Raw genomic sequence first — 24335 nt, forward strand, 5'->3', positions numbered from 1 at the left:
GGGGGTTCTGACTTCCACTTCTAGAAAGCACCTGGTTCAAATCCTTGAATGGCCACTGATTACTGGTCACCCGTCAGCTGGGCTATTTTTGCAGTACTTGATCAGCTCCTGTAGCTTACAGGGAATCCCTTCTTGGAGTAGTAGAAGCCAGTGAGAGTCCTTTTCTTGGTAAAGCCCAAATTGAGCAGCTGGTGAAGTCCTTCTGAGTGCAGTATCCAGGTGCAGACCAGGGGTCCAGCAGGGCAGTCCTTCTTCTTCTTTTCTTGTTCTAGTAGGGATCTGAAGTGTGGGCCATCTCTGCCCTATCTATCCTTGCTCCTGGGGTAGCAATTTAGGGGGATGGTCCTGTTCAACCATGTGCAGGCCAGCACCCTCTTGAGTGACCACTTCCTGGGATGTGTGACAAAAATCAATCCCAGGGAGCAACATTCCTCCCAAATCCAAGATGGCAAAAATGTAATCTTCTAGTGTGGCTATGTTTCCCTTAACCCCCCCCATCCCCCCTTACCATACATCTCTTAATCAGCGGGCACCTAGTTGTAAGGTGCTATAGGAAATGGGGCGGTCCTGCTGCTGTCCGAAATGTTCTTCTCTCCTTTGAAGTCCAGTTTGGCTGCTCTCCTCGTCCTGTTCTACCATCTGCTGAGGCAGATCACTTCCCCCCAGATGATTCCTTTGTTTCAGTCCATGCTGCTTCTTACCTCATCAAGGCAGCCTGGTTCAGGCTACCAGAGGCTGACTGTTAGAAATGGGTTCTCTGGTTGGCAGTCAGTTTGCACTCTGTCTAAGCAGGGACCCTTAATCTAATCAGGGTAGGGGAGCTACACTCCTAAGATAACCCCTGCTCACCCCCTTAGTAGCTTGGCACAAGCAGTCAGGCTTATCTCAAAAGCAATGTGTACATTTGTACCAAAACACACAGTAACACAGTGAAAACACTACAAAATGAACTTCACAACAGTTTAGAAAAATAGCCAATATTCATCTAAATTAAACAAGACCAGAACAACAAAAGTCCAAAATTCACAAGTCAAGATATGAATTTTCAAAATAATAGAATCTTATTCCATAGAAAACAATGGAAAAGTTGTTGTTACTCAAAGTAACTGGCATGTGTGAAAAGTAAAGCTGCACAGGTGAGCGTGCATCGGAATAGTCGGTGATGTTTCGATTTCTTATTCTCAAGTGAGGCCATGCGTTGTTTCTTCTCCAGTCGGGTAGGCAATGCATTGTTTTTCTTTCCCACTAGGGAGTGATGCGTCGATTTCTGGATGGGGCACCACAGATCCATGCAGGTTCACGATGATTTTGATGCCCAGAGATGATGTGTGAGAAATCCAAGCACACGTGATGGAAAACCACGCTATGTGGGTTTGGCATTGTTTTCAGCAGCCGCAAGTGGGTGTTGCATCGTTTCTCCAGCCATAATGCAGGTAATGCATCGATTTCCAAGCTGCAATGCAGGTGCTGCATCAATTTCAACCATGAGGTGGGTGGCGTTTTGTCTTTACAGCTGTGTTGCAGGTGGTGCATCAACATTTTCCCTGCACAGCTTCCTGTTCCTAGTCCTTGTTCTACCAGCTTCACTTTTCAAGCGCCCAGGGACTGGATAGGGCACCACTTGGCAGCGCTGGAGCCTCAGCAGAAAGTCCAGGTGCTGGCAGAAGAAGTCCTTGATGGCACTGAGACTTCAAAACAAGAAGCAAGCTCAGTCCATGCCCTTGAAGACGCTTCACAAGGAGGAATATACCACAAAATCCAGTCTTTGTCCTCTTTCAGGCAGAAGCCGCAAACACAGGCCAAGCCACCAAAGCATAGTCACAGGAAAAGGGGCAGTACTACTCTTCTAGCTCTTCAGCTTTCTCCTTGGCAGAGGTTCCTCCAGGGTTGGAAACTGCATTGTGTGAGGGCAGGTACAGCCTGTTCAGGTATAAGTGTCAGCTCCTCCCTCTACTCTAGCCCAGATGGCCCATCAGGCCATGCTGCAGTATTTCAGAAACACAGGGATTTGTTATAGTTAGTACACATCTTTAGGCGTCAGTTGAAAGCAGTTTCAGGATGGTGTAGAACACGAGCTGTACGTAGGACAGATCAGCAGTTCAGAATTAGTTGGCATTATTAGTTATGAACTACGTCACAGAATAGGCAGTTAAGACTCTGATGAGAAAACTCATCAGGATATTGGGGAGAGAATTGTGAGAGCAGAATAGACAAACTCCATTAGAGTTCTAAACAATACCAAGCAGGGGAGAAGAATGACAAAGTCTGTATTTAATTCCATACTTCTTCACAAATTAAATTATGCAAAATCCATTTGATTGGTCCTTCCGGTGGGCACACTGTGTGTGTCCAATCACTGTAGATAGCACCACCAAGTGTGCAACTTTTAGGAATCTTCTCAGCAAATGTCCATTGTCACCTGCATGACTTATTACAGCTTCTGCCAAAATATTACGTTTTCTAATGTTTTGCAATTTACTGTTCCTTTCACACAATCCACAATAAATTAAACTAATATTCTTTCACATAAGTACTGTGATTTCCTGCTCCCTTCAACAGCTAGAACAAATATTGTTACATTATTGCATCTGAAACATGTCTCTTGCCTAGAATATAATAGAACATTTGCATCACATTAACTACCTAGGGAAACAATTCAGATCAGAGGTTACAGAAAAAACAAGTATTTTTCCTTGACTGCTTGCAAAATGAATCTTAAGGCCTAATCAAGTTAATAGATGAAATACATGAATAAACCTATTGTGCACCCAAAATGCAAATAAAATATACAAAAGAAATTATTTAATTTTGAACATTTTTTGAGTTATGTCAAAGCAATTTTAAATGTGTATTTATATTCCATTATGAAATCCATTTATTTCAGTGTAAATGTGTTTAAATCATATTTGGTTAACACTCATAATACATTTTATTTCTAAAGTTTTTACTTGGAAATAATACTTTCAGGTTAATATCTAATAATAATTCACTCAAAATACAAATGCATGTTGTTAGAAATCGGGTCTTTGGATGGCAGTCAGGTTACCCCCTTCCAAGCAAGGACCCTGACTCTAGTCAAGGTAAGTCACACACAATACAAATTATCCTGTGCCCACCATGTGGTAGCTTGGCAATGAGCAGTCAGGCTTAACTTAGAGTTAGAAATGTAAAGTATTTGTGCAATAAATCATGCAATAACACAGTAGAATACCACATAAATACAGTAAAATATATAAAATGTATCTGATAAGATGCAGGTCAAAACGATCAAGATTCAATAAGTATACATTGAGATATCACTATAGAAAAGATGTAAAGGGCCATATTTATACTTTTTGATGCAAAACTGCGCTGACGCAGTTTTGCGTCAAAAAGTTTAACGCTGGCTAACGCTATTCCTTTGCGCCACCCGGTTGTCAAATTTGTACTTTGACGCTCCGTGGCACAAACCACGGGTTAGAATACATTTTTTTTTTACTCAAACCATTGCGCCATGTCCTAAAGAAAAATGACGATAACGTGCCGAAAACGACTTTGATCCGGTTTGCAATGTCGCAAACTGGATACGCATCTTTTTTTGCCGCAATAACGTCAAAAAGTGGCACAAACACAGCAAAATGTGCAAAGGAGCCCCAAAATGGATCCCAGAAGCCATGAGAGACCCCAGGGAGACTACAACCAACCAGGAACCAGCCAGGAGGACCCAGACAAGCCCCAGGAGAGGGAGAAGAAGAAAAGGAAATATTGGTTCAGTGCAGAGGAACCGGAAATACTGGTCAAAGAGGTGATGAACCACCACCATCAACTTTTTGTCACCTCAAAATTGCCAATTGGGAGGAGAGAGGCAATTTGGCAACAAATTGTCGATAAGATCAACAGCGTGGCAGAAGTATGGAGAACAATCACCGAGTGCAAGAAACGTTGGCATGACTACAAGCGCAAGACCAAGGAAAAGATGGCAAGGAACAGGAAGGCAGTACTGCAGACTGGAGGTGGGAGTCCAGCACCGCAGGAGGCCCTGGACCCCATGGAGGACATGGTGGCAGCTGTCATCCCTGAGGAGATCGTCACAGGGATTCAAGGATAGGACAGCGCAGACTAACAGGATACAAACACAGATGCAGGGCAAGTGGCATTGGGGACAAAAATGCCTAATTGTTAACTGCAAGCGGGGGGGATACCTACTACACAATGCATGTCAGCCATGAAAATCAAGTAGTGGAAAGGGCAAAGGGGCACGTCACGGGTGCATGGGCTGTGCAGGGAAAACCTGGGGCACAGCACAACAGTACACCAACAACCTTTGATTGGGGGTACTCTGACATGTCAAGGCGGTTGGAAAGGCAAAGCCAGTCCAGGAGGGTAGGGTATAATGTAAAACTGGCCTGCTGTCACACAACAGTTGGTATTGTTGCTACATGAACTAGGGCTCAATTTCCAGTCTCAGGCCGAATCCGCAACTGGTATTTACCATTGACAACAGTTGCCACTACCACCTGTGCTGTGTGTGCAGGTCAAGAAGCCAATGGCAGCTAAGTGCCCATGGATCAAACACACCCAAAACAGGATTCAGGATGACGATGTTATAAGCGTGCACAAATGTAATCATGACCTCCTCAGGGCCAACCTGGCTGCCTACCACAGTGATGTAGCTGCTATACTCAAGAACCAGCAGCTCTTCCTTGCTGCAGTAATGCCCTTATTAGCCCCACAGTTGACAGCTACCGGGATATCTGAGTCCACGTCTTCAAACACTGAAGATACCTCTCACATGAGGGTCAGAATGGACCCAGCCTGTATTACTCCAGGATCCGAGTAACAGGGAAAAATAAATCGGTAGCAGAAGATCGAGACGCAGCGCCTGATAACACAGCTGTGGTGTGTGAAACTATTTTTGATCTTCTGCTACCGATTTATTTTTCCCTGTTACTCGGATCCTGGAGTAATACAGGCTGTGTCCATTCTGACCCTCATGTGAGTGGTATCTCAGACTACGGATACACCCCACGTTACATGTCCTTGAATTGGTAAAGCTACGTTTCTGATTAACACAAGGGACAACCACACTTTTGGCGGTACTTTTCATCCATTTTGGACATAGATTTACTTCTGAGATATTATAGAAGCAGGACATGAACAGGCTTTTTCTAACTCTGTTTTCTGAGCCTTGAAAAAGTCAGTGAGGACGAAACACGTGTTGGCTGTTTTCTGATTTCTCATTTGTTTCTTTTCTCACTTATGGACACAATTACCTTTGAATGTTGTTTCTTTTTTCCTAATATCTAGGATTAAAACATCCCCTGCAACTCCACTTACCTTGGACTTATTATTTTGGAGTGCCCTGGTCTGCCTTTTTTTCTTGCATTTTGTAATTTACAGCACGTGACATAGGTGGTTTTTCCCGCTTGTGTTTTTGTGTACCATTGTAACCTGTGGTGGTTGGGTTTTCTTACCAGTTTGGCACAGTTTATAAGATTTTACATACGATATGTTCTCTGTTACAGATGTGCAACGTTTAGCATCAACCACCTTTTTTCTAGTACCATTGGAGTACCCGGTAGCACAAGTCCATGCCACATGGGCACTGATATCCTAGGTCCTGTGCTTGCTAACATGCAAGTCTTGCAACAGTTGGTGACATGCACTGTTCTCCAGCACACTGTTTACCTTGACACTATGCTCTGTGATTGTCTCTCACTACCTCATTGGCAATTCATGTTCCTCTGCACTGTACGACACTTCACCGCAGCATGTCCAATGACATATCCCATTGCACTTGTGTAGTATCACAATAGAAGGCATCACACTAATGGACTCACAATCCTGGACTATGTAATTATTGCACTACAGCACTTTCAAATAATTAGCACTTACACAACCACTTTGTCTATGTGTAATGTGACACATCCACTGTGTAGGAGATTAGTGATGTATGTCACATGTCAATGGCCATAGAATGTCAATACAACTGCGTTGAAATATTGTGGGCTGATAACTATGCACTGGGGTCTGGATAGAATCATCATCTGCGCTTCCTGAGGCTTATTTCAGAAGTAAATTGAAAACTAACAGTATAATGCTGTGTTGGACTGAAAAAGTCTGCTTCTAGGTCTGAATGAGCTGAAAATGAATGCGGCCAACATTCTGTTCAAGACAATCTTTATGTATGTGAAATCTGACTATAAACTTTCATCACACATACCATACAGCATGAATGGATGTGTACGAGTGTATGGAGAATTATGAGACCTGGGAGTACAATGTAGGAAATGATAGGTGTGAGTTATGTATACAATACTACATAAGATTATAACATCATTCAGCTTATCAGGGTTCACATGAACATCAGGCTGCAGGCAGACGTACCACAGTGTCCAAGATTCCAAATCAGGTCTCAAACGACAGATTTAAAAACACATCCAAACTTCACAACACATTGGGAATCATAGTAACCTTGAGTGGTGGGTGCAATGGTTGGCAGATGCATTGAGAAGTAGCTTTGGTGTAGCTGCCAATGTGCCAGCACAGTAGGAACTGTGAATAACCATGTCAATAATGGGATTCGGATGCAGGACAGAACACAAATGCAAATACTAAATTGACACTGTTCACCCATGCCAAGGTCCTGATCCCCAAGCATATGACACATACTGTAAAGGAGTACCTAAATATTTATTTAACAGTAAAAAAAAAAATACAACTAGGGGAAACACCTTAACCAATCTAAGCTATCCTAACTACACATTACCCACAACTGGCCCTAACTACCCTAATCTAAATGTACCTATCACACTTAACTAAACACTCTAAATATCAACCCTCCACCCCCCCTTATATGACGGGACACATGTAAGACAACATAAACACATACTATCTTAGCCTAAATAAATAGATATTTTTGGGAATTTATGTTTTTTATATTTGTTTTCTTTTTTTTCATTTTTTTTTACACACATAAACCCCAACATCATCTAAACAAAAAAAACACATTTAATATTAGAACCCTCTCGACCCCCCAACCCACTTATACTAACTAAACCAACAGCCTACTCTAACCTAGCACTAGGGGCCATATGTATGAAAACATGAGCTTGCAAATCGAAATAGGGATTTTTAAGAAGTCGCTATTTCCGAGTCGCAATTGGCCATGTATCAAAATTGCGATTCAGAAATAGCGATTTCTTAAAAATTGCTATTTGTGGTTTGCGCGGCCCATTTACCGAATCGCAATTTGCATTCTCGCAATTTGCGATTTTTGGGCGATTCGGTAAAAAAATGCAAAATGCGAGAAAGTTTCGAGAATGAACACCTGCAGGAGTCTGATGACATCACCATCAGGAAATGAGTCATCCCAGGCAGTTTCAGGTGCCACACCCAAACCAGCATCCTGAGAAAGAGCAGCCCAGCCACACAGAGCAGCACTCAGCAGGAGCAGAAACACCTGAGCCAGGATGGAGACCCCAGGCCCAGCACAGGAGAAGGCAGAAAGGAAGCGGAAGCTTACATTTAGTGAACAGGAGCTTGAGGTCCTGACTGAAGAGGTGGTGAGGAGCCATGACCGCCTGTTCGGGAAAAGCTCACTCCCTGTTCGTGAGAGTGAAAAGAGATGATTATGGCTGGACATTCAATCCAAAATCTGCGCCATTGGAGTGGCACAGCACTCCATCGAGGAAATTTAAAAAAGGTGGTACGACCTGCGCTCCCATGCAAAGGAGAGGGTGGCAAGGAGACTTGCGGTGGCCAGGGGTACAGGTGGCAGACCACCAACAGAAGCACCATCCACACCATTGGAGGACCTGGTGGAATCCACACTCCTCCCTGAAGCTGTGACTGGGGTCACAGACATCGACACCTCCGGCACACCGAATACCAGCCAAGGTAAGTGCAATGATGTTTGGGAACCCTATATGTGTATGCACAAAAGCCCCTTAGGAATTAGCATGTAATGTGAAACAGTGTATGAAGTAGTCCAGTCCACATCTTAGAAGCAGCACAACACTGCATTATGGGAGTGGCAGTCCACAAACTAGTAGCATAACAATGTAATGAAGTATAGTGACACCCAGGGTAACACAACACACACAACACCATGTAGAGCAGTACCTGTACCTTTATTGCCATTTTCTGACATATAATGTAACACATAGAACTGACATGCTACATATTGTTGTTGCAGGTGGGCAAGGCCCAGCAGCCACACCAAGTACATGTGTAGGAGAGACGGACACCCATCAGCCCTCGGATACCAACACCAGTGGTCCCTCCACATGTCCACTGTCCGACCCAGGCCCAGGGCACTACCACTGCCAGAGTTCAGCAGCGACTCTGATGAGCACTTGGAAGGGCCAAGCACACCGTTAGCACCAGACAGGCGCAGCCAGATTCTGGAGGGCAGGGGTCAGCCAGCACCACGTAGGATTGCGTCAGAGTCCCAGCAACGACATCATGAGGCAGATGAGGGTCCGTCCTTATTCGGGGGCCTTGAGGCTGCTATGTTGCAGCAGCAGCGTCTGCAAAATAAGCGGATCCTCAGTTTAGAACGGAACCTGCGAGTACACAACCGAAACATGATGGGCCTGCATCGCCAACTGGACGCACTAAATGGCAATATTTTACAGCTGCGTGAGGGACAGGTGCAGGCTTCAGAGGACACCAGGGACCTAACAAGTGCTCTCCGTGACCTCTGCCAGGAGCTGCGCCATGAAAGGGTTAGCTGGCGCAGACAGGAACACAGATTCCAGACAATGTTTGGCAGCTACTGCAGGTCCTCCAACAGGATGGCTAATTCCACTGCATTAATCACCCGTCGCGCAGTGGCGGCACAAGTGGAGGATGCACATAGCAGCAGGGACATTGTCCAGGGATTAGTTCAAATAACAAATGTGATTGAACACATAATGAGACAAAGATCTGCCACTCCCAGTGAGGTAGCCTTGGGGGACACTGAGGATAGTTTAAGCCTCAGTAGTGTTGCCGTACCAGCAGCAGACACCAGACGGCGCAGTGCCAGGCACAGCACTGCCACTGAAGGTGACAATCGAGGTGCCAGTTACTTAACTGGGCACCCGATTGGTGTGCGTGGGAGAAGAAAGTGACTCTTGCCACCATTACACTGCTGTTGCCACTATGAGGGAATAGTGCGTGACTCTGTTCATTAGTTTATTTGCGTTTGTGACATCACCTGTTTCATTTATTTCGCAATCATTCATTACCTGACGTAAGGTAATACATTTATATCACTACAGGTACAGTTGTCAGTGGATTTGTGTCATTCATACTCACGTCTGAAATGGTTGTGTGTGATGTCGGCACGCCTTTGCCTTCCCTCTGCTGCACTGGTCCTGTCTGCTGGCTGTAGAGGTGGTATGGGATCCTCATCCTCATCTGATTCAGTGTCACTGATTTCTATAGGTATGCCCCTGGTTGTAGCTATATTTTGCAAGATTGCACAAGTAGCCACTATTCTACATGTGGTCTCTGGACTGCACTGTAGTGCCCCTCCACTTTTGTGGAGGCAACTGAAGCGACTCTTCAGCAGTCCAAATGTGCGCTCCACCATGTTGCAGGTTGCCTGTGTGCTGCATTGTATCTCCGTGCTGCTGGTGTTGTGGGATTGAGGTAGAGTGTCATCATGTAGGTGCGCACTGCGTAGGCACTGTCTCCTGGAAGGGACAGAGGGTGTGATGAGTAACTGAGCCATCTGACATGGGTTCGCCATCTATGCTCCAGTTAACAGAGTGACATTACCTAGTCGATATCATTCACCAAACTCCCCAGCTAACAGTCTTGTGTGAATGCCGCTGTGGCGAAAGATGTACGAATCATGTGTGCTCCCTGGGAACCTGGCCACAAGATCAGTTATGATATAGGAGGCATTGCATATCACCTGAATATTCATGGAATGTTGGTATTTACAGTTTCGGTACACATACTCTGTGGCTGATGGTGGACATATTGCCACATGTGTGCCATCTACGGCACCTAGGACGTGGGGGAACTGTGCTATCTGGTAAAACTCTGTTTTTGTCTGCTGTATTTCCTGTATGGTGTGGGGGAATCGGATGTACTGTTGGAGTTTGCTTAGCATGGCATTGATAAATGCATTGAAAAATCTGGAGAGGGTACTCTGTGATACCCCTCCAGCTGCTGCTATGACCCCTTGATAGCTCCCTGAGGCAAGTAGGTGTAGGGAGCATAATACCTGCACATGGGTGGGTATGCTGTGAGTCCTTAGTGTTCTGCGCTGCAGTATGGGTTGTAGCTCAGCTATCAGATCAAGTATCATGGCTGAGTTCATCCTATACCTCTCATATACTTCCTCCTCTGTCAGGTCAAAAAGTGTAATGCGCACTCTGAAAATGTGCTCCTGTCTCCTCCTCCCTCTCTTCAAACCTACCAAGATCCTCATCCTCCTCGCCATGACGTAGAGTGCAGCCATTGTGGAAAAGAGTCTGAGGCATTCTGGGCCACCTGGTTTCACTTAGTGGTATTTTGCATGTGCAAAATGCCATTCTGCGAAAAATCGCAATTTGCGATTTTTTTGATGCATCTATTTGCGACTTGGATTTTGCGAATCACATTTTGCGCCTCGCAATTTCCTACTGGAAATACTGAATCGCAAAATCAGATCGCAATGCCAAAAATAACAATTTTTGCGATTTCTTATTTTTGGTCTGCGAATGCCTTTCATGCATCGCAGACCACGTTTCTGCACTCGCAAATGGCTGATTTTTGCAATTCGCACCGTTTGCGAGTGCAAAACCTTTTCATACATCTGGCCCCAAGTCCCCTAAACCCACTAAAGATGAGAACCAGGAAAGAGGAGGGAGGGGAGGGAATCATGGCTGAGGGTACAAAAGTGACAAATTTGCCCTCCGCAGGATCTTCTTTATACCCACAGACTCCTGCTATTGCGGGACACCTCCTGCTGCAGCCTGTCCATCCTGTGCAACATCCGTTTCATGTCCCGTCTCATAGACTGAAATTCGGCATTGTCTATCACTGCAGCTGGAGTTGTCTGTGTGCCATTAGTGGATGACACTGCTGGTGTCAGTGCGGTGCTTGAAAGGGGGAGGTGCAGGAGCTGCTGTCTGTGGACTTGGAGCTCATGAGGTTGATGGACCGCAATGGTGGCTGTCATCCTTTTGGCGACAGTTGTCTGAGCGGTTGTGTTGGTGGTGGTGGCTGTTGTGGGCAAGGATGGCACCCCTTTGGCAAATGCCCTCCAGACCCCAAGGCTCTCTCATAGCGATAACGCCGTGCCATATTGCGGAACCCAGATTCCACATCTAGTATGTGGTGGTAACGCATTGCCCACCTCTGGAATTCCCTGATCTCATGGGCATTCATGTTGGCAGCTGTAAAAATAGAGAAAGCCAAACATTAATGACATCATTGTGTGATACATCTACAGACGATATTGTAACACTTCCTCAAAAATAGCTGAAACAGTCCAAATCACAGCACACATCACAGTATGTCCCTGAGGAATGACGGGCCAACGCAGCCTACGCATCTACTATCTAACAGCACAGCAATGCTCAAAAAGGTGTAAGGCAAACAGAGCAACCAGGGCACTCCTGAGTCATGGATCTGAAATATGTAGATTTGTAGAGGAATTTATTAATAGACCTCAGTGGTGAAACCTTAATATTTATACAGCAATATTGGCGTCCATATGTTATGACGAATGCATGAGAATTCGGTAACAGCCAACACGTGTTTCATCCTCAACGGACTTCTTCAAGGCTGGAAACAAAGACAGATTGGAGCTCTTGAAAAATATAGATTCACTACCATCCGGTAGGTGCAAGTATAGATAAAACACTAAGCGAACATTTTTCACAAGTAAAGTGCAAAAGCCCATTTGGAGTGTATATGCAGTCAAAATAGAGATAACCCATTCATTCGTAGTGTGTTGTGTCCAAAGAGTACTCCTCTATATGACAAAAATGGTGAGTAACAGTGAAATAACCCAGAAAGTTTGTTTATAAATGACAAAGACAGTGAAAACCATCACCGGGAAGCGGGGTTTGCTACGGAGGGTGCTTATTCTTTCCAAGAGAGAGGATAGTGGTAGGATTGACATTCCATGCTCATGAGTGATACAAAATGGTGCCCGTAGAGGAATAAAATTACCTCAGGGACTAAGCTGTAGGGGGGACCAAATTGTTTCCGTTAATATTCCAAGCGAGAGTTCTATAATTGTAGAGAAGACCCAGAAGGAAACGCATTACTAGTGTGGAAGACTCATATAGAAAAAGTGTGATAGGGAAAAAAGGTGCATCAAGGCCAAAATAAGACCTACCAGGGAGACCAAAGGGTTCTCCATCAGAGTAACGGGGTCCCTTTTTATTCCAGGAAAGAATGATTCCTAGGAAGCAGACAAACTATCATGTAGAGTGTATCCGTAGTGTAGGAAATACACTATGAAGGCGGCCTTGGTAGACCCAGTCTGTGAATATTAAGCTAGGGAGAAAAGGGAGAAGGAGTTCCAATTAGAGGCATAACGTAGAACTGAGAGCAGCAGCTAGGATAGCTGTAGGGGAATTCTAGTTAACTTATGGGAATGGTGGGATTTGATATCTGATATGGAGTTTAAATACTTATACAATAACACACCTACCTTGCCGTGCATCTATATTCTACCGAAAATACATAAAACGGGCACGTTTCCCCCAGGTAGACCTATCATTTCTGGCATTGGCTCCCCTACGGAGAAATTGTCGGAATACATAGACATTTTCCTACAGCCCTTTGTGCGGAATTTACCCTCATATATTAGGGACACCAAGGACCTATTATGTAAAATCATTGACTATGACTGGACGGACGGTCACTATTTAGTCACTTTGGATGTTACCTCATTATACACGAGCATCCCGAGAACAGAGGGACTTACTGCCATCCTACATTATCTGGACACTAGGGATGCTGCTTTGTTAGACCACACTAACATGCTCATGGACCTGATAAGTCTAGTCTTGGACAATAACATTTTCTTACATAATGGATGCTGGTATACAGGGAGTGGCCATGGGAGCTAAATTTTCCCCATCATATGCCAACCTATATATGGGTTACCTAGAGAAAGTACATATGTGGCGTTCCTGTCCTCCACCCCTTACACAACACATTCTATATTGGGGCAGATACATCGATGATATCTTAGTTTTTTGGTCAGGTGATGCACCCTCACTCCTACTTTTTATAGAACACCTCAACAACAACATCTTCAACATGAAGTTCACCCATGAGGCCAGCCAATCTTCTATTAACTTTCTAGACCTCACCATTTACATAAAGAATGGTAAAATATGCACCAGACTCTTCGAAAAGCCCACAGCATGCAACGCGGTTCTACATGCTACCAGTTCACATCCAAAATCCCAAATCAATGCCATTCCGTATGGGGAAACAACCAGGATCCGACGCAACTGCAGTGAGGAACTGATATTCCGTGAAGAATTACACAACATGGAACAACGTTTTAGGCACAGAGGCTATCACCCCCAGACCCTTAATAAAGCCGTCAATAAAATCATGAAGATGAAACGTCCCAACTTACTTATTAACACGAAGAAGAACGGGTCACAGGAGCATATCTCCCTGGTTATAAACACAGTGCACTGAACTCCCAAATCTACAAGACTGTTCGTAAACACTGGTCTACAATACTAACAGACGACACCTTAAAAAATGGACTTACTGTAAACCCCAGTATCATTTACATGAGAGGTACCACCCTACGGGATAAGCTATGTCACAGTTTCATGCCACCAGAGAATAGGGATACCTTGCTGCCCAAACCGCCACCTGGCACATACAGGTGTGGACACTGTAACATCTGTGGATACATCAAAGATAAGACAGTGAACTTCCAGTACAACACACAGATCACGCATAAACTTAAGCATTTTATCAATTGCAACACGAGTTTTGTGGTGTATTGCATTGTCTGTACATGTGGGCTCATCTATGTGGGAAGTCCCATTCGACCATTGAAAGAGAGAATCCAAGAGCATTTGAGAGCCATTCGGTCTTCCAACATTAATTATCCCTTTGCGACTCACTTTAATGAGACACATGGACGCAGAGAAGTCCTGGACATTCATATCCATGGGGTTGACTCTGTAAAAAAGATGCCTCGAGGAGGCAACCGCATTCTGGCCCTGAGACGCCTTGAAAGCAGGTGGATCATTAAGCTACGAGCAGTAGAACAGGGCCTCAACATCAATAAGGACCTGCATGTTTTTCTCTAACAAATGTGCCGTGCCCCACCTCCCCACTATACCCTTAATACATCAGTAACCTGTCCATCAATAAGATATAAATTTGGTTTCTACTCACATCCCTCTAGCTTTTCCCCTTAGGGTACAAAAAACAGTATACGTGCCCCAAGGACTCCATTCTTATGCTAATATTGTAATGCCTTTATGTAATCTTCACCCTCTGCTTGGTTTATGTTTATAACGTATGTTAAGAACCTGGCACCAGTATGAACAAATCTTACATTTTGTTTGAATAATCTTCTTAATATTTCCTATTCTGTCTCTCTCTATCAACCCTGGAATGCTCTTGTTGTGCCATCCATAATATGCCTCTATGAGAATGCCAAACAGTAGTATTGTTAAATACCATGTTTAATCTTCAACAAACTGTACACCGTATGTATACATATTTTCAATTGATATCTATGCATTTACTTTGTGTTATGTTGCTGCATTCCTCCCTGTGTTCTTACCTACGAAATGTTGTAGGGAACTCACTCTACATGCACTCTCTGTCCCTCCCTTCATTTAAAATCACCCGGCTACTAATCAAACTGTAGAAAGCATGTAATTACTCTGGTGATGGGATCTCCATGTATTACCACATTCTTTCTATATATATAACAGTGGCACCCACCCGCCCTTTTTTCTATTTTAGTTTTACCATGGTCTTTCACGCTACCATTGAGGCACCAAGACACTGACATCCGCGTTAATACTCACAATATGGCGTCCGTGGAGTGCTCTTAATCACGGAGCCTACATGCCCTTGTATTCATTTAGACCAGACGCTAGTCCCTCCTTTGTTTCGGAGTACGTGTATTTACACGCCGATACTCCTTAAACGGTCCGGTTTCGGATTGAAAACGGCAGCGTTAGCACACGCTGTTGACCAAGCACACATACCGGTGTACACTCTACATGATAGTTTGTCTGCTTCCTAGGACTCATTCTTTCCTGGAATAAAAAGGGACCCCGTTACTCTGATGGAGAACCCTTTGGTCTCCCTGGTAGGTCTTATTTTGGCCTTGATGCACCTTTTTTCCCTATCGCACTTTTTCTATATGAGTCTTCCACACTAGTAATGCGTTTCCTTCTGGGTCTTCTCTACAATTATAGAACTCTCGCTTGGAATATTAACGGAAACAATTTGGTCCCCCCTACAGCTTAGTCCCTGAGGTAATTTTATTTCTCTACGGGCACCATTTTGTATCACTCATGAGCATGGAATGTCAATCCTACTACTATCCTCTCTCTTGGAAAGAATAAGCACCCTCCGTAGCAAACCCAGCTTCCCGGTGATCGTTTTCACTGTCTTTGTCATTTATAAACAAACTTTCTGGGTTATTTCACTGTTACTCACCATTTTTGTCATATAGAGGAGTACTCTTTGGACACAACACACTACGAATGAATGGGTTATCTCTATTTTGACTGCATATACACTCCAAATGGGCTTTTGCACCTTACTTGTGAAAAATGTTCGCTTCCCGCAAATTCCAATTTACAATTAAGTGTTTTATCTATACTTGCACCTACCGGATGGTAGTGAATCTATATTTTTCAAGAGCTCCAATCTGTCTTTGTTTCCAGCCTTGAAGAAGTCCGTTGAGGACGAAACACGTGTTGGCTGTTACCGAATTCTCATGCATTCGTCATAACATATGGACGCCAATATTGCTGTATAAATATTAAGGTTTCACCACTGAGGTCTATTAATAAATTCCTCTACAAATCTACATATCTCGGATCCATGACTCAGTAGTGCCCTGGTTGCTCTGTTTGCCTTACACTTTGTTTATTACAGCGCAGGACATAGGTGGCTCTCTCGTAGTGCCGCCAGTGTTTCTGTGCACCCTGAAACCCGTGGTGGTTGGGTTTTCTTACCAGGTTGGCACCCTCCACATGATTGCACTTTTGATTTGTTACTCTGGACTTACCTGTTTCGGATGTGCGACGTCTAACATCAACCACCTTATGGAATACGTTGATTGAATGCTCAAAAAGGTGTCTCCCTACTTAAATGATCTGTGCATCATTGTACTGCCATTAGTCACATAACAAATGCTGCAAGTACTCCACATGTGACAGGCCAACTAATGATTATCTTCTGGATGACAATCAAGGCCCACAAGATCTGTGATTTGTAAATGGAATTGTCTGGATGGTATGCAGTTGCTAATCATGAGGGGGTATCCTAGGTTGGAACAAATGAATGTTGGAATTACATGTCTGTCTTCTATACTGTGATCCTTACACCTAGGTACACATATTTCATAACCCTAACCCTAAGCCTCAGGGGGTGATGGACATGCAACACATACTTTCAAACATCAAAGACAGCCTGGAAGCTTTGGACAGCTATCCATGGGTTTAGTCAGTCCACCACAGGTAAGGAGGGCTGACAACTGGGATTGACTCAAACACTGGACAATCACATCCACATTTATGTTCCTAATTGCGGACAATTGTCAACATCATTTGATCTCACTAATAACTTTTGAAAAACAAGCGCTCAGATGCAAGCACCCATCTGGGCTTGAGCTGCATGCACACCTACGACATTCTGCTCAAGTGCCACATAAACGTAGCACAACATGTGGAGCTAGATGTTGCTTGGAAGTCAAACATTCAGTTGAACATGTTCATTAGTTAACAGGGAGGCTCAAGTCTGTGGGTAATACTTCGGCATCACTGGTCTGTGTGAATCAGGGTATGACTTGCTGACTAAATCCTGAAAATGGCCACCTCCAAATTTTTCATTGGCAGAAATGTAGCAACAAATGTCACCCTGTTCACCTGCCCATGCCTATAGCGCAGCACTAAAATCCCAAAATATGACTCTGTGCCACTGATTGTCCAACTCAAACATGGAACAAGATGTAAAACTCCAGGCAAGTCACATATCAGATCATGCGCCAGCACATCATACCTTGCAATGTGTCCAACACACAGGAGTCAATCACACAACAGCTGCAAACACAACACAGAACTAACATATCAACACTTACTGGATATGTCTGGGTCCGCAAATAGAGCCACTTCTCCAATTGTGTAGGGGGCTGGTCCACCTGTAAAACATGGAAGGGTGTTACATGGGAGGGTGAAATGTGCTCAATGTCTGCTCACTGTACAAAACTTGGAACAACAAATCACTGTGTGACATTTTATATGATAGAGCAGCACCTCAGGCATGTAGACACTCCAACAGGCATACTACTGCAAACATGTATTGACCCTGTCACTCTAGTGAGTGATAGACACACATATGCATACATGCACAGGCCCTAACAATCATGTGTTGCCAAACATGATTACTCAATTTTGTGCAGAATTTTTTCTAGAGGGTACTCAATTTCTTCGTTTTTTGGGATGAGAGACTTGCAAAGCCATATTGCTGGTGCACTGCAATACCAGTCACTCAGGTATTGTGGCTTGTGCATCAAGGGACAACGAGTTGCTGTGTGATGCTCATGTGTGTTGAGTTTAGTTCAGGAATTATTGTGCTTTCTATGGTCCATTATATGTGTGCCTGTGTTGTATGTAGGTTACATATGCCACATTGGCAGTGTCCCCAGAGCCATATATGACCCCTATGACACCATGATGGCAGGGATGCGTGTTTTACTTGATGACAATGTTACGATAAACATGGATTGGCCATTTATCTAAATCAAAACAACAAAGAAATATATGCTGACAGTGTCTAATTTGATCATCCATGACAGAATGCATTGGCACAGGTGTAGTCATTGCATCTGAATTAAGTTACTCAGGGCCCTGTGTACCTATATCAGGTATTGTAGATCACAGTTAGCCACATTTATTATCTTACATTTGCCAAGTTGGGTGATCAGTGGTTGTACAACGAACTGACACTGTCCCCTAATTGAAACATAGTTTAGCAAATGTCCTACTTTGGCAATCTTGATGAGGTAGGTCTCAATTTGAATGCACCTTAGGAATGGCAGCACTCACAGGAATGCTGGCCTGCTGATCTTAGCATACACCCATGGTTGTGGTGCCTTCATACTGAGAAGTTAACAATTATACATATGCTGCACTAGATCAGCAGGGGTGTACCTAACGTAAACTAGCAAACTATATCATCACTTTAAATGTATGATTGAAGCAGTCAGGGGTCCCTTGCACAATATCATGCAAATAAATAATTAGTGACCATGCATCATTCACAAAGTTCAGGGATCCCATGATGTCCCATTAACTTTAGAAATTTGCTTGGCTATAAAGTGACACAGATGGCAAATGCATCAGCTCTATACCAGCAATTGTGCCCAAGGCAAAATAAAACACACAGGAACAATGAACTTAGGGCCAGATCTTTTTTTTTAATGTATAGCATTCGCTTCATTTTGTTACGCTACAGCTTTGGAAAGTAGCACAAAACCTTTAGATATTATCAAGTGTGCATTACTTCGGCATCCATAATACATTTAAATGCTATACAAACCAAGTCAAAATATCAGCCTGAGATATTACCAGAGGTTAGGAAGATCTCTGTACGTGTGGCCATGAATACAGTTCAGACATGTATTCAAAATAATTGGGGACTACATTTGTTCCTTGCATTTGCATGTGAAATACATCTCATTCCTGGTACACTCACAAGCCATGAATAATACTTTTGATTGTGGCACATTATCATCCTCTATTGACGTCAAAGCAGCACTAATTTACAAGATCAAGTTGTCTTTTGTAAGTTTGTGCAGCTTTTGCGTCAACAAATGAAGGTAATGCGTAGCAAATATTGTATCCATCAGGGCCACTGTATGTTACACTTGTATTCCACATGTCCACAAACATTGCATGCAGCATGTCACAAAATTTGTCACTACAGAGCATTTTACTGTACACATTAGTCTGATTTGTACTCACTAATAGGGCCACCAATCATCACACCCAGGTGGTCCAGCAGGCCTTGCTCACTGGCCACAAGGTCAGCCCAGCGATGTTTAAGTTGGTGGTCGTTGTGCTTGCTGTTGAACACTCTATGTGGAACAGCACCTTGGACCACCTGAGCCTCCTCGCCTTGGTGTGATACCCCTGTAACACCCTGCCACCAGCCTCTTACATCAGGGGGAGGAAGTGGCACACCAGCCAAATGAAAGCCCCCAGCTCCTCCTCACCCATTCACCCCAAACGTGGCCTTCCTAACATGACAAAAATAATAGGGATAGGAAAGGGAAAAGATGGAAATACAGGGAAAGGAGGTATGAAAATGAAACTTAAAGAACCCGCAAACAGCCCAACAATACCCCAACTAACAATACACACTACACACTCCCAACAGTACAAAGACAAATTAGACACAAAAAATGACAAAAACACAATTACTAAGACAGCAGATGACAATTGAAATGGCACACAGGAGACAAAAGCACAATTTTGACAAACACAACTCTCAACACAGCCACACACTCTAGAAGAATCACAGACTGCAAAGTGAAAGTGAAAGTACACCCACTGTACCATTTCTGTAACAGGATATCCTATTACATCACTTCCTGTCTCAAATGTGGTGCATTTTTATTATGATGCGTGTCATTTTATGACGCTTACGGGCTTTACGTCAATATGTTTTGATGCATATGCTTAAAAATTACCCTGCATTCAAGGATCAATACATTTTTCATGGATAACCTATTTCATGGGGTGCAGTGTTGGGACTAACGCTAGGGGCCAATCGATGTATAATGGCTGTGAGCGTCATTTTTTAACGCATATGTGGCATATTTTGATGCATATGCGTCTTTTTTACGCTTTTACGTCAAAATATCTGTCTTTAACTGTGTCATTTTTCTCATTTGTAACATACATGAAGGCTATAACTATACAAAGATAGGCTGTTAGGGTCTGCTGTGTGTGTTCTAGTGTTTAGGCACATGTGGCAGACCACACTACTGCGGGCCATAATACTTATGTTGTTGTGCTGGATTAGCACTCTTAACTGCTGCAAAAGCAACCCAAACATGTGGAATTAAAATTGGTATATCCTAGTTTGAGCAGGTGTTGCATCAATAGAGGATAGCACGGCTACGCAACTTAAGAAATTCACTCATAGCACGTGTCTTTATATCTGTGAATTGGCTGTTTCAATTGTTGTTGGGCCTCTGTGTGAACGTCACAAGACGTGTTTTGCATAATGTGCTTGTATGCATGTGTTGTAATTATGGATAACCATCAGATGCCATTCATTGAGATACATCAGCCATGATATGTGTTTGTCATATCTGTTGCGTCTTATGCTGTGTGAACTTTACTGACTTTGGGGAAAAAACATCTCCCATGACAAACTATACACAGGATAGATAGAGGACGGTTGATAATGGCAATGTTACAAATGTAAGCCATCACATGTAATGGAATGTTATTTACCACTTCATGGTCACCAGTGTGTATACTACCCAAGAGCAACTATGAGACAAATGTAGACACAGGGCACCTCGATGGTTAACGCAAAGACAGGAACCAGTCAGGCTAACAGGGTGCAGGCTCTGTCAGGAACTAACATGAACATGGCAAATATACAGTGAGCAGACTCTGACTGGGAAAAGCTGAAACAACACTGTGGGAACTAAAAACTATTTTTGTGCTGTGGTCTGCAGCATTACACAATCCCCCAAGGGCTCTGTTACACAAGTGATTTGTACACCTATGCACAACAAGGAGATTCAGAAAATGGCAGCTTCTAAGCGGTTTCAGGCAGCAGCAATGGCAGGGCAGGTTCAAATGGCTGGTCTGCATGGAAGTGCTCACAGGTGTGTGCAGCCTCAGTCTTTCACAAGTCCTGGAGTTGAGAATCAAGATCAAAAGGCCAACTGCTTACAGGTCCTAACGACTACCAGGCAGTGTATTAACGGACCTGAAATCCATGCACACTGCTGAACTATGACTATGGCATGCCATACTGAAGAGGGAAGCACACAGGAGTCAGAATAGGAGTCAGGTTGTGTGTAGATGAAGATTCCCAGGGTACAGATAATCCATTTACAGAGATCCCTAGAGAAGGGTGGGCAGAGACTGAAAACATGGCAGCGGTGGGACTTATTGCCTGGGATGGACTGCGCAGCGCATGTCTTGTGAGCAATGCTTGTCATACTTGGGGCACTCGTGCTATCCATTTTCTGCTTAGATGGACTCCTTGTCACACATGCTCCTTGCTGAGATAGCTGATGTCACACTTACTGCTGTCAAGGGTCTGGTCATACCTTCCTGTTACCAATGCAATAGCACATCTACTGCCTCATGTAGGAAACACTTTTTTATCTTATGATTGATGGTATCGTAGTCTTGTGTCATGTGCTGCAATGGACCATGTTGGCAACTTAGGTGTGTGTCAGAGCTGTGGTCCTCTGATATTGTCCTTCACATGTGAAATAGACAGGATATATGTCATTCACACTGTGTGTGATGTTGGCTGTACATTCATACCCATCAAAAGTGATGTGGCTTTTTCAGTATCCTAATCTGTATTTCTGCAATGCTCCATGATGCTAAACTCTGATTATGATTCCTAGGCATCATGTGATGCTTAAAATTACTCAGATCATGATTGAGGAAGGTGTTTAATGACATATGATACCAAAGTGGTGATGGTGACTATAGTTAGAAAACGTTTTGTACAATGTGTTGTCTCCGATGCAATCCTGCTGCAGTGTTTGGATGGTCCCCCTCATTTTCATGAACAATATCCTCCTCGTCCTCCTCTTCAGGCATTTGTGGGTCTGGTTCATAGAGGGGAATGTTCCTCCTTACACAAATGTTGTGCAGGATGGCACAGGTCAAAATGATCTTGCAGACCATTTCAGGTGAATATAGGAGGCTACTTCTAGTGATGTCGAGGCACCGGAATCTGGACTTCAGGATCCCAAAAGTCCTCTCTACAATGGTGCGAGTCCTCCAATGTGCCTCATTATAGGCATGCTCTGATGCTTTGCTTCGGTTGGCAAATGGGGTCATGATGCATGGATGGATCCTGTAACCCTGATTAGCTGAAAGAGAAAATTAGTGTAAATATTTGGATGTTGGTTGCACCTTGTTTATCACTTACCATGGCAGTTGTTATCTTGTGTTGTCTGTGACTCATCTGTGTTTGTGTTATTGCGTGGGATCCTAGGCTTCTAGGGTGGTCTTTCTGCATTGGGTTGTTTAATTATCAAAACTGGGGTTTGGCTGTTGACCTGATATCAGCGGTATATTTGTAAACGTGCAGTTTATTGTGTATCTCCCATGCATTATGTCATGTGAAAGAAGTGTCCATGTGCCTTCACTGGAAGTGACATGATACTTCCACACACACAATCGATTCCACTGTGGTGGTAACACGGTTCCACTATATGGCCTGAATATCCCATCCAATTCAACATTTGTGATAGCATGTAAAAAACAACAATGAGGCCCTTTGATTTGTCTAGGTGACAATGTACAACACATCTCCATAGGTTGGCAGCACTAAAGTGTTCACAATTGACATTGCACAAACAAGTTCTATGCAAACCTATTTTTGTGCCCTCACTGAGTTGGCTCATGTGCAAACGTGTACCTACACTACTGAACCTGCCCAAGGTAAGCTGGCTAACTTGGTTGTGGGGGTGAAGGTTTAGGTGTCAGAAAGTCCATGTGACTGTACATCTATTATGTATATGGGGAATTGTCTCAATCCGCATGTGTGGCAGTGTGCACTTTGCATTATAGTCACATCAATATATGTTCATAGCACAGTCCACTTCCTTATTGCTAGTGGGAAATGTCACCCCAGGAGTGATGTGAGATGTTGGTACTCCCTCAATGATTCCATGTCACCTTCATTAGAGTCAGCGTCATCATGCTGTGTGTCTCATTGTGTTTGACCTACAGCGAAACACATTATACATCCCTTACACAGTACGTATTGCTTGGAAGGGTGTGTGATTGAGTAATATTGATGTGATATTGTAAGATTCATCTTCCAAATTGTACTGCCAGTTAAGGCCATGTCATTGTCACTGTGTGGTTTTAAATTGGTCCCTTGTGGCTCTGGAGTGGCATCTGTGTTTATTTGCATCTGTCATTTGTCCATAGGTGTGTATCCCATTGGCTCAGAATATCAAACATGACTAGCAGTGTCACAACCTCAGTGTCTTCCTAGCCACGTGTCAATGTAGTGGTGTATGTGTTGTGTGTCCCACAGGGTTGCTGTGCAGTGTGTGTATATAACTAGGTTTCTGTACTTACCAACAAGTAGGCCATTGTCATATCGTCCATCCTGGAAGTGTTGTTTGATGGTGCTGTGGCGGAAGATGAATGAGTCATGTACACACCCAGGATACTTTGCCACAATGTTGGTGATCATTCTCCGGGGATCCACAATGGCCTGCACATTGATGGTATGTGTGCTTCCTGTTGCGGTATAGATGCTCCGTTGCAGCAGGTGGCACAGTCCGTACATGTGTGCAGTCAATGGCACCAAGCACGTGTGGGAAGCCGTTGATTTGATAGAAGCCCTGTTTGGTCTCCTGCTACTTTTGCTGTGTGTTGGGGAAGCTGATATGGCGGGGTGTGAGGGAGATGATGGCATCCAGTACCTTAGGAAGGAAGGCAGAGAATGAGGGCTGTGAGATCCAGGCAACCAGGGCTCCAGTGGTTCGAAAAGAGCCACTTGCCAACATGTGCAGGACAGCTAGCAGCTTGGTCTCTGGTGGAATGATGTGGGGTGTCTGAAAGCTGGTTGCCAACTGTGGCTCAATGTTGCGCAGCAACTGCTGTACGGCTTGCTGGTTTAGTCTGTACCTCTGGATGATGTCATGATCCCTGAGGCCCTGAAGGGTTGCCTGGTCCAGAATATCCTCTCCTGCCCTCGGTATTGCCTTTGTGGTCCCTGTTGGTGTGGTGGAAGCTGCTGCTGTTGCTCCTGTGCTCTGCGTCTTTGTGAATGCTGGATGAATAGCACCTCCATGTCTTCCTTTTTGAGCTCTGATGATGCTTCTGTGTGTTTTTCTTAAGTACTGGTGTGTTTGCCCCATTTTAATGCCTGCCATGACCCAGATGTTAATTTTTGGCGCAAAG

Source organism: Pleurodeles waltl, chromosome 8 (genome assembly GCF_031143425.1).
Source record: "Pleurodeles waltl isolate 20211129_DDA chromosome 8, aPleWal1.hap1.20221129, whole genome shotgun sequence".
Lineage (NCBI taxonomy): Eukaryota > Metazoa > Chordata > Amphibia > Caudata > Salamandridae > Pleurodeles > Pleurodeles waltl.